At 42.2% G+C, this 12262-nt stretch overlaps 1 long non-coding RNA gene across 1 annotated transcript in view; it reads left to right on the plus strand.

Moving 5' to 3' along the window:
• The first annotated feature begins 120 nt into the window (after nt 1-120).
• The window catches only part of LOC110344569 (uncharacterized), a 35662-nt gene continuing 23520 nt past the window's right edge, over nt 121-12262 (plus strand). The window contains exons 1-2 of the long non-coding RNA XR_002387223.2: nt 121-1129; nt 4512-4601. This is a non-coding gene — a long non-coding RNA (uncharacterized LOC110344569). The remainder of the gene's footprint in view (nt 1130-4511; nt 4602-12262) is intronic.

The raw sequence follows: 12262 nt of genomic DNA on the forward strand, positions 1-12262 counted from the left end.
GCTCCTCCCACCCTCGCCCGCGCGCCGGACCTCGCTGCGGGTTCCAGGGAGGTGCGGGAACCGGGGAGTGGGCCGCGCCCCCCGGAGCGCCTGCCGCGGTCACCTGCCACGGACGCCACCATTGAAACACACTGGCGCTTCTCGGTCTTCCTGGGATGGCTGAGATCACAGCGATCCAGACCTTTAAAAAATTAGTGTCGGAAATAGCCGGTCTTCTTTGAGTCTGTCATTTTCTTTTTTCTAAAAGGCCTCAAAGGGTAGAAGGAAACAGGCCAGGCTATATTTAATAAGCACAAGGCGCATGTTGTGTGCCCAGGCCCTGCTCTGTAGGCTCTACGGTCCTCAGCCCATTTAGCCTGCATTTTACCGAGGAGGAAACTAAGGCACAGACACTAAGTGACCTTACCCAAGGTCACCCAGCCACTAAGCGGTGGAGCTGAGATGCAAACCCCGGCAATCTGGCTCCAGAGTCAGTGTATGTGTAGCCCTAAGGTCTTGACATGATGATAATGTCAATAGCAGCTAGCAAAAGCATTTATCCGCTGGAGCAATCTACCTGTGTCAACTCATTTTATCTGCGATAATCATTTTTCCCCATGGGGGGAATGAAGCCCAGAGATGTGACTGGTCCAGGGTCACCCCTTTACCCAGGAGACTGAGACCTAATCAAAGGGCCCAAAGAAAGCTTATAATGTCTTCACCTTGGGCTACCCTAAAAATTCATGGGAATTTTACATCAAGTTTCTCCGTACACCCAAGCTTCCCTTACTAAAGCACCATTCTTTAATTTACCACTGAGCAAGCACAGTTCTTGAGACAGTAGACAAAGAGGGGATAAGTTCTGAGAAATGCTTCATTAGGTGATGCTATTATTGTGCAATCCTTTCAGAGTGTACTTATACAACTGAAGGTAACTACAACATCATGATGAGAAATATTGATGGGACCACTATCATATATGTGGTCCATTGTTTTCTTTCTTTCTTTCTTTTGGTACCGGGGATCGAACTCAGGACCTTGCACTTGGAAGGCAGGCTGCAGAACCACTGAGCTGAATCTCCGGCCCTATGTGGTCCACTGTTGAGTGGCTGTCCTATGGCAACACGTGACTGTAAATGTAACTAGGAAGGTAAGCTTCTCAGTTTGCTTTAAGGGACTCCTAAGCACATCACCTCCCAGGCTGCAAGCGTGGCTCATAAGGAATTAGCATCTTTCCTTCCTTCTACTAGGTAACAAAAGTTCTGTAAATCAGGGGTTTCCTTTTTTGCCTTGGCTGCCAGGAAGCTCGGAGCTACATTTTCTATTAAGTCCCAGTTCTTACATTGGGTCAGCAAATTCTCTTTGTCATTTTTTTTTTCTGGTACCAGGGATCGAACTCGGTACCTTGGGCTTTCGAGGCAGGCAGCAGAACCACCGAGCTAAATCCCTGGCCCTCTTTGTCATTCTTTTATGAAATTTTTTATTCTGTCTCTTCAGAGTGTCTTGTTCAATAATTTACAAGACATGGTGCATCTTGAGGGAAGGTACAAATATATGAATCCAAGGAAGTATGACCTTAGACATCTGAAAGAGGTGCACAATCTGGCCTCTTTCTCTACCTTGAACCTGACTGCTTCCAGAAAGCCTGACTCACAGCAGTCACGTTCATATGTGTATCCAGTCCCTTGACTAATGTTAACCATGGGCCAGTGTCTGATACAGAGATAGACTCTGGCCTGACCTTTGCTTTGTTCATTTAGCAATACATCTGAGTTTCCTGACAACACAAAAGATCTAACCCATACCTTCTAACATTTTTGCTATATGGATGAACCCTAAAAATTAGTTTAACATAACAACTACTGATGAACATACATGCTATTTCTAATCTTCGGTTACAAAAATAAAGCTGCAGTGATTTAGTAATATATTTGAACACATCTGAGTATAACCTGCATGTTAAATTCCTAGACACGGCATTGCTGTATCAAAGGACATGTCTCTGTCAAATGTCCCAACTAATGCTCCCACTAAGAATCTAGGAAAATGCCTATTTCCCCACACTCTCGCCAACACAGCATATTTTTAATTTTGTTTTGTCTTTTGCAGTGCTGGTGAACTAACCCAGGGCCTCCGCCATGCTACATCTCTTAAGTGTTTTGTTTTGTTTTTCCTTAAGCGTTTTTAAATCTAGAATGGTCCTCGCTCTCTTTTTCCCCCCACGACCTTGACTCGTGAGGAGCCAGGGGCAGTTCTTATATAATGTCCCACTCTAAGATTTGTCTGACTCCTTTAGTGTGTGTCCTTTAGCCATAAATGTGCTAGTCAAGCACTCTACCACTGAGCTACACCCCCATCCCCCATCCCTATTATTTCTTTTTTTTTTTTTTGGTACCTGGGATCAAACTCAGGACCTTGTGCTTGTGAGGCAGGCGCCAGAACCACTGAGCTAAATCCCCAGCCCTCCTATTATTTCTTACAAACTAGGATGGATTAAACATTATGGGGGCAAGAATTTTAAGGACACCTCCTGGTGGTGCTGTGAGGTTCAAGTTATGCCCCGTCAGGAGTACACACTCAAGGCCTTGGTGTCCCACTATTGATAAGGCCAAGTTTGAATGTGGGGTTACGGTGACAACACATCCCTCCCTGGTAGATGTCCAGTTCTCCTCTCTGGCTAACTTCTTTAGATATCCAGGCCCTTAACCACTGATAACCTGGACTGAGTCCCTGATCAAGGGTTGATGATTTTCTAATTTCGTTCTTTCATCTGCGTTTCTTAGCTGGCATTCTTTACTTGAATTGCATTAATTATAAGTGAATTGACCATCCTTTCAGATGTTTAAAAGTCATTTTAATTTCTTGCCCAGTGAATTGCCTGTGTTTCCTTTGGGAATCCTGGCAGTTATAGTGCAGTGTGCTCAGCGCTGTGGCTGGGATGAGGAAAAGATGTAGGGGAGCGGGGGAGGAGTCGTGCAAGAGCTTTCTTCTTCTTGGGAGAGTGCGTACTAAAAGGAAGCATTCACTTTCTTACTTTCTCTTTTTAAGTCAAGCTCTCCCAGGGATACCAATAGGATAGTTGTGTAGGGTGAGAGCTCTTTAACAAAAATAATTTTAGATGTAAAAGTCCAAATATGCAAAGGTGCACCTACATTTATTGTGATTCCAAGCCAGGGAGCCTCATATGATTTTTTTTAAAGTAGAAAGATATTTATTTATTTTTAATTTTATTTATTTATTTTTGGTGCTGGGGATCGAACTCGGGTCCTTGCGCAGCAAGTGGCGAAACCACTGAGCTAAATCCCCAGCCCTAAACATTTTGTGATATGTCATATTTTTTGTTTTGTTTTGTTTAGGTTTTTGTTGGTACCGGGGATTGAACTCAAAACCTTGTGCTTGCTAGACAGGCGTTGGAACCACTGAGCTAAATCCCTGGCCCAGAAAGATATTTATTGATAAGAAAGGTCCTGAGGGGCAGGAGGAGTTTTATAGGGCGAAACCCACGTGGGAACAATGTGGGCCACGGCCATGAACATCCAATAAGGTTAAACACATAGTCACTTAGGTAACGGTGGTCCAATTGGGAAGCAAGCCATGTAGCAAGTGTACAAGGACTTTCCGTAAGGGTCGGGAACCGGAATATTTCCTGGAGAGGCTGGGTTAAGACCCTGACCCCCCACCCAGGTGATTGATACCTATTTAGAATATCAGTCACTGCTATTTATCCCCAGGGGAAGCACAGGGTGTGTAGTTTCCTTTTACAATTCTGACCTTCAGTGATGTGCCTTGGGCCACATTTGTCCTCTGTGCTGAAGGCCCAGCCTTGTATAACCGGCTGTAATATTTATAACTAACTTAGCTGTCTGCAATACCAAGAGCCTCCAATACCCTTCCAGCAAATCCTGTTGGCTTAGGTTGGTCTGTCCCTGCGTGTACAGCCAGGAAGTCTAACTGATGTGGTGCTGTGATGTGTTTCACCTTTGTCCTGGCCTTCTCCAGGACTTAGCCCTGTCTCACTGCCTATAATACTTCTTTTTTTTTTTTTTTTTTTGGTACCGGGGATTGAACTCAGATCCTTGGCCTTGCAAGGCAGGCGGCAGAACCACTGAGCTAAATGCCTGGCCCTACATTTCCACCTAGCTCATCTATCTATAATATTCCCCCCTCTGAAAAAGTATCCTGAACCGCCTTGAGGAGGCAAGGGACGATGACCACTTGACTACTTCAGGCTGAAGGGGATTGTAGTTGTGGTTGGCAGTCAGGGATACCCTTCAGAAGGTCTATCTAAAAAGGTCCTCGACAAAGCCTCATATGATTTAACCATGGGCATAAGAGGTATCTCCAAAGAGGGTGTAAAAGATGCAGTGCTCCTCAAGACCCAGTTTTCCCAAGAAAGTAAAGATCACCATTCTTTTTCTTTCCTCATCTTTTGTAGTGTGGGAGACTGAACCCAGGGCTTTGCACAAGCTAGGCAAGCTCTCTATCACTGAGCTATATTTCCAACCCAATACTGTCTTTTTTTTTGGTACCAGGGATCGAACTCGGGACCTTGTACTTGCAAAGCAGGAGACGGAACCATTGAGCTAAATCCTGGGCCTGTCAATATTGTCATTTTTAACAAGGTAATGAAGGCTGAGACAATTAAGAGATTCTCCATCTCTCTGAAGTTTCCATTCCACGTTTTTAGTCTCTTGATTCTTGTTTCTAGAACACTCGTCCCATTTGTTGAGCATAGCTCTAATTCTCAACCGTGACATTATTTCCAAAGTCTCGGAGGATACTGCAATTTCATTTCCCTCCTCACTGACCAGACATTTCAGTTCTTGCTTGGATTAAAGGAGTTGAGCAAGGGATGGTGAATTTGACACACAGAGCTCACCATCTTTTGTTGCATGAAAATCATCATGAAATGTAGTTAAAAGATAAGCAACAGACTAGGCGAAATAGTCACAACTTACACGAGAGAAATATTCATTATATATAAAAGCTCTTACAAACCAATCAAAAGTAGTTAAAACTTTATTTATTTATTTATTTTTTGGTACTGAGGATCGAATTCAGGTCCTTACGCTTGTGCAGCAGGCAGCAAAACCACTGAGCTAAATCCTCGGCCCAGTTAAAACTTTTTTAAAGGACAGAGGATGTAAACAAGCAATTCATAGCAAAATGGGCACTGTGAACACTGGGATAATCTCTTCATCTACCCCCACTGCCCAGCAGGTTGCAGCCTGTGTAGGAGGGCTGTTCCCTACTCCTGCCTCCAGGGGTCGAAGCCAGTCAGGGTGATCCCACCCTCGCTTGCTCCAGTGATTGGTTCTGGGACGAGATAGGTTTAACAAGGGCTTGCCACCAATAACCCACTTTCTCCAGTGAGGCTCTAGCTCCTAGAATTTCCAGCGCCTCCTAAGAGGGACCAAGTTTTTAGTACATGAGATTTGGGAAGTCAATTGAGATCCAAACTGTAATACTATCTTTTTTTGTTTGGTACCCGGGATCAAACTCAGGGCCTTGCGCTTGCAAGGCAAGGGGTAGAACCACTGACCACTGAGCTAAATCCCTGGTCCCCATAATACTATCTTAAGCAGCCATAAAGGCCCAGCTCACTATGGATTTAAGAGTTGTAGGAGCCAATAGTTCCCTACTTGCAATTCTAAAATCCAACAAATTATGAAACCAAAGTCTCCCTTCTCTATCTACCCTGTAAGTGTGAGACAAATTCATTTGGTGATAGGACCTGACCTGAACTGACATGAAGCTATTTTCAGTTGGTTTATCCTGCTTTCCTTGCTGGGAATGATACATATTATACAGTATAACCCTGTATTACATTTCTAAAATTTCATGAAATCTGAATTCCAAAATCCATTTCAGATAAGACATTGTGGATTTGCCTAGTCTTTTAGGTGAAAAATTTGTCAGAATGTAAGAAAAGTCTTTGAAATATGTATATGGTAGTTGACATCTAAATTATTCACTAGGTTTACAGTCTCAGGCTCTACCCAGGATCTACTGGAGCAAACCCCTAGGCCAGCCACATTCCCAAGTGATCAGCATGCGCTTCGGTGCTAGAAACTTTGCTCTAAGGCACAGTGGCTCATGTTGGAAGGACAGAAGATTAGGTCCCCCACCCTTGGCTGGTCCATCTTCCTCTCCATCCCTGCCCACTTTTGGGAGCTGTACAGCCTTTTTCGGTGTCACCAGAACGGTCTGTCCTCACAGACCTGGGCCTTGCTGCCTCATGCTGTGGCCATCTGTCCATGGGTTCTCTGTGGGAAGGTCTGCGCGTGTGCTTAGTTTGATAAATCTACAGGGGCTCCCAGGCCCTTCCTGCCAGGGAAGGTCATCACAGACTGAAGGAGCAGATTGTGGGACTGGGTGTGTCACCCAAAGAAGATCTAACAGGTCTTACTTAGATCTGCAGGCTGTAGAACATGACAGACTTGTTCTGTGAGGTTCTGAACCAATCAGAGGAAGACACAGAGGGGGTAGCAGTTGGATAAGGAAAACTTTCAAATAAGCAGGAAAGGGCTCAGTCAGAGAGTAATGGGCTTCTTGTTTCTAGAAGAGACTGAAGAGTCGAATGCCTCATTCAGAGACATTGAATGCAAGCACTGGGTTGAGTGTGAGCTTAAAGTTGACCTCTACTGAGGCTGAAACATGCATCCTCCTCAAAGGCAGGGAGAAAGTCCCATGGTGAACCAGAAGGGGACAGGGAGTGTGGTAACTCAGGGTGCTACCACTGCAGAGCTGGTCAGTCAAGTCAGCTTGTTAATCTCAAATCATTGCGTGTGTATTAAACAGTCCCATGTTGCTCCCTTATTCACAAGCTCTGTGAGGCCAGTAGCTGGGCTGCTGTCGGGTCCACAGCCTTAGGTGCTGAGTCCAGCCTTGTAACAGCAGCTGCCCAATATGTATTTGTTGACTTAAATGTAATGAGCTGAAAATTAGCATTAATACCTTGTGTCCTTTTTTTGGTACTGGGGATCAAACTCAGGTCCTTGTGCTTGCGCAGCAGGCGGCGAAACCACTGAGCTAAATCCGGCCCCCTCTTGTGTGTTTCTTACTGGTAATTCCTGTGCACTGTAGACAACCTGGTTTGCTTTTGTACCCTTTAAAGCATTTTTCTCAGGTGTTTATATTTTCCATATTTTTCTTCTCATTTTTCTCATTACTTCCTTCTTCCTACAGCTTGTATCTACTTTTCATTCCTTGTAAGAGAAAAACAACAAAAATATCCTAAATATCCCACTAAAGAGGGATTGTTAAATCAAAGTTAGCTAAGCAATGAAACAAATTGTCAAGAGTATTTTCCCCCCCATTAAGTTTACTGGTACATTTTTAGTATAAAATACAGTTACATTCATCATTGGGATCTTGTACCTTTACATGAGTCTCTTGGTTTTTTTCCCCCCCTTCCTTTGCCCTCCCTTCACCCCCTCCACCCTTCCCTATTTGCAAAGACCTTGTTTCCATTTTTTTCCTCTTCTCATATTTTTTCCTTTCCCTTTTTTCCCTTCCCCTACCCCTCCCAATTCCCCTGCTCTTTTAGACCTTTTCTTCCTGTTACACAATATCAGTTATACATTTTTTAAATTACAATATTAAGATCTAGGAGACATTATCACAGATTTTACAGAATGTAAAAGGATATAGAAAACATACTACAAAAATCTTTTTTGAAATAAATTTGACAACTTCTAAGAAGTACCTTGGAAGACAAATTAATGAAACTAACTCTGGAGGAATATAAAATTTGAATAGCACCTATTAAAGAAAGTATATTCCTAGCTTGAAAACCTACCTATATGACAACAGCAGGCTCATAAACATTTTAACTGATCAGTTATATCAAACAATTAAAGCAGAAAAAAGAAGGAACACTTCTCCCCTCATTTTAGGAAATCAACATTGTGCTAATCCTAAAACTGGATAAAGATAATAGAAGAAAAAAGTATGAACATAGATAGAAATTTGTTTAACAAAACAAACTACTGGAAGTCAGATCTGGCAGGATGTAGAAAGTGGTTTTGTTATAGGGATGGCAGTGTTGGTTCAGCACTGGAAGATCCACCCCCAAAAGTCATCATTTTAACAGAGGAAAGGAAAAAGCCATATGATCCTGTCACTAGTTGGAGAAAAACTATTGGACTAAATTCTACAGCTGTTCATGGTAAAAGCTATCAGGAGACTAGAAGTAGAACAGAAACTTCTCAACAGATTAAAGACATGTACGCCATACTTCCAGCGAGAACGCCTTATATAAATGGAGAAGATACAATGCTTTCTCCTTAAGGTGGGGAACAAGGGCAGATATGCTTACTCTTTATCTGTCCGTTAAACTTTGAAGCCTAGTCCCCACCAAAATAGTCTGGCAATAAAATGACACAACTAGGATAGGATTGGCATGGCAGAAGCAAAATCTTTATATGTAGATGAAATGACCATCTACAGAGAAAATACTAAGAAATCTCTAGGAGCCCCTAGAACTTGTACTTGAATTTAGCAGGATTAGAAAACACAAGGTATATATAAAAATTCAGGTCTGTGTATACTTGCTATAAATGAAGAATTGGATATTGAAATTTAAAAGTTATGTAGGAGTACAAAGGACCTAGAAAAGTTAAAAACAAAAACAAAAACAAAAACAGTGTTGGAAAACATTTAGTACCTAATTTTAAGACTTCTTCTAAAGCTACAGTAATCAAGGCAGTGTTGGTGTAAGGAAAGACATATAGATCATTGGAATAAAACAGAGAATCTAGAAATAGAACCACACATATATGGTCCACTGAGTTTTGAAAGATTATTTAACAGTAGCATTTTATAGAATATAAACTCAATTCAAGAGCCGAGGAGGAGATAGCGTTTTCAGCAAATGGCACTAGAACACCTGGTATCCGTATATAAAAAATTAACCTCAACCCTTTATTTCCATAAATGAAAATAACTTGAAGGAATCTATGAACTAAATAAGAAAGCCAAAAAGTATAAAACTTTAAGAAGAAATTATAAGGGAAAATATTTATGAATTCAGGGTAGGCAAGAACTACCTAGGATACAAAAAACATGATGTATAAAAGAAAAAAATTGATAAATGAGATTCCATCAAAATTTAGGACTTTAAATGACATCATTAAAATGAAAAGTAGTCCTTTAACAGACCATATTTACAATGCATATAACCTATGAGCAGAATATATAAAGAATTCTTAGAGCTCATTAATAGACAACCCAATTAAAATGTAGACATAAAATGATAAATAGCCAGTATAGCACAAGGAATGGTGTGCAACTCTAGAATCAGAAAAATACTAATCAGTACAATAATAAGATTGAATTATACACTCATTAGGGAGATGAAGTTAAAAGTTTTAAAAGCCTTGTCATGACTTTTTCTTTTTGTTGGATTCTTTCCCTTTGCATTTAATTTGTCACACCCAATGGATTCATTCTGCTGGGTTTCCTGGGGTTGTGATCCTCATGGTCTTTTCCTAGGGTATTGTCTAAAATTTTTTGGAGTGCTGGTTTGGTATTCATGAACTTCCTGAGGTGCTCTTTATCATGAAAGTATCTTATTTCTCCATCAATTTTGAAAGATAGTTTTGCAGGGTACATCAATCTGGGTTGGAGGCTGTCTTCCTTTAGGGCTTGAAATACATCACTCCAAGCTCTTCTTGCCTTGAGGCTTTGCATTGAGAAGTCTGCTGTGATTCTTATGGGCTTTCCTTTGTATGTGATCTGTTTCTTTTCTCTCACTGCTTGTAGAATTTTGTTCTTCTGTTGGATTTCTGGAATCCTAACTATTATATGCCTATGTGTAGATTTGTTTTGATTAAGGCTAGCTGGAGTCCTATATGCCTCACTTATCTGTATGCCAAGTTCTGTTCCCCTCCTTGGGAAGTTTTCTGCCATCACTTCTGTGAACAGTTTTTTCATGTCATCTGCACTCTCTCCTCTTTCTTCATTGACTCCAATCAGTCTTATGTTATTCTTCTTTGCATTGTCTAGCAGCTGCTGGATTGATTTCTCGTGTTCCCTTACAATTTTAAAGCAATTTTTCTTTTCCTCCTCACTAATTGCAATCTTATCTTCTATATGTGAAATTCTATCCTCACATTGGTTCATTCTGCTGCGCAGACTTTCTATGGAGTTTTTAATCTCTTGGAAATCTGTTTGTATCTGTTTTATGGATTCCATTTGTTTCCTATGTTGGAATTCCATCAAGATCCTCAGATCCTCTGTTTTTTTATCTGTGTCCTCTCTAGATTTATTAATCATGTCTTGCACCATGAGCAAAATCTTTGCTGTTATCTGAGTAATTATTTCTGATTTCATTTTTCCCAGATCCTCTTTTGTTGCCAGTTCAGAGAGTCCAGGTGGTTGAGTATCAGAGTGTTCCATCTCATTTCCCTTTGGGGTTGCTGTAGGTGATCTGGAACTCTGTTTTTGAGGCTTGCTTATGTGTTTTCTCATTTCCACAGGGTGGGGGGTGCTTCTGGCGCCCATGCGGCTCACCTTCTGTGCCCTAGGAGCTTGGGATGACGGTGGGGGAGCTTCCTTCTGGGTGCTGGGACTGGCTGAGCTTCTCTGCCCTAGGGGCCTGGGATGGAGGCAGGGAGCTTCCTCAAATTGTCAGAGTATTAAGAAACAAGCTCATATATTAGTAGGTGAAATCAGCATGTTGCAAAACAGCCTGTAATGTAAGATCCCGTTTAAAAGTAAGTTTAATATATACACCTAAAAATATCTAAGACCAGGCCAGGGATATGGCTGAGCAGTAGAGCGCTTGCTTAGTGTGTGCAAGGCCCTGGGTTTGATCCCCAGCACTGCCAACAAACAAACAAAAACGAAAAGCCAAAAACAAAAAACCAAGACAGTGTTTCTTATTTGGAGGAGAGTCAGGAGCCTGAGAACAGATTGAGAGTTATAAAACCCAAGACTACAATTTTAGTGGGTACAAGGGCTCCCTGTCCCTAAAGCACATCGACCAATCCAGGGGAAGAAACACCTATCTGGAAGAACCCAACCGAGGAATACCAACAGCATGGTGTCTAGGTGGGTGGAATCACAGGTGCTCTTTATGAATTGCTTTTTGCTTGGCTCTACCTTTTCCTCACTGTTATGAGCACTTATTACTTACAAATAAAAGCTAACAAAAACTGGATTTATTCCAAACTCTAAATCCCTAAATCATTTTAGCCAGCTTTATCTAGTTGGCAATGTTTTTGGAAAACTGCAGATTGAAAATGAAAGCAAACGTTTCCAATCACCAATTAGTGAGGAAACTGCAGCCCAAGGAGGTCAGGTGAGCTATCACTCATGTCCTTCCCACCAAAAGCCTCCTGCTGCCCTCTAAATCAGCAATGGCAGGAAGTCTCAAGCATCCTGACATGTCTCATTTATCCTGGACACTCCATTCCACTGGCCTAGTTAGTGAGGATTCAGGAAAGCGGAGAGAGCTGTCCGACCAGGCCACCGCCATATCCCTTTGCTTTCTGGGAAAAGCACACTGGGTTGCAGATCAGATGCTCAGAACCGCTGGCAGAAGTCCTGTTGTTGCATCAGAGCCAGGAGACATCAGCCCACTTTGCAAGTCTGCTGTTGGCTGATTCTGCTCCATGGCATTTACTGTGCCATTCCTGCCACTGGAGACATTTCCTTGGGAACATCCAGGTCATGTCCTCAAGTCTTCCATGGACACTTCCTCAAGGCTGGCTCTAGCTTGCTCAGAGCCAGGTGGAAGGACTAGGGCAACTCCAGGAGCCTGGCTGCAGGAGACCAGTTTAAAACCACACTGAGCAGGCTTTAAATATTATTGATCTGGTTTATAATTTGGCTATTAAGTAAAACTATGAGTCACTCCAAGGCCTAAGTGAGAATTGCTGATTGACCTTTCGGCTGGTGTTGGGAGATAGACTTCCCTGTGCCAATAGCCACAATTGAGGTCTCAATGTATCGATGAGGTTGTGAGTCTCTATAGCAAGGAACACTGGAGCTGAGGAATTACAACTCTGTGCAACCATTCTCAAAGATCAAATGTTAGCTAAGATAATGCAGGTGGCTCATTAGCTATGATCTATAAGATAGCACAGGTGGCTCATTAACTGTGACCTGTCCTTCATGAGTATACATAGTTACTCCCCTTTTCCCAAGCCTGGCTCATTAAGTGCATTAGTTCTGCTGTTCCTTAAATGTGCCTTCATGCCCTCTTGTTGTACAATCATAAATACTGACTGATCTAGAGCTTGGGTTTTACCCATGACAGAGCTAAGATCAGGTGGTC

Source organism: Heterocephalus glaber, unplaced genomic scaffold (genome assembly GCF_053883595.1).
Source record: "Heterocephalus glaber isolate CG9 unplaced genomic scaffold, H.glaber_assembly_v1.0 deba00001673, whole genome shotgun sequence".
In the NCBI taxonomy this organism is placed as follows: Eukaryota; Metazoa; Chordata; class Mammalia; order Rodentia; family Bathyergidae; genus Heterocephalus; species Heterocephalus glaber.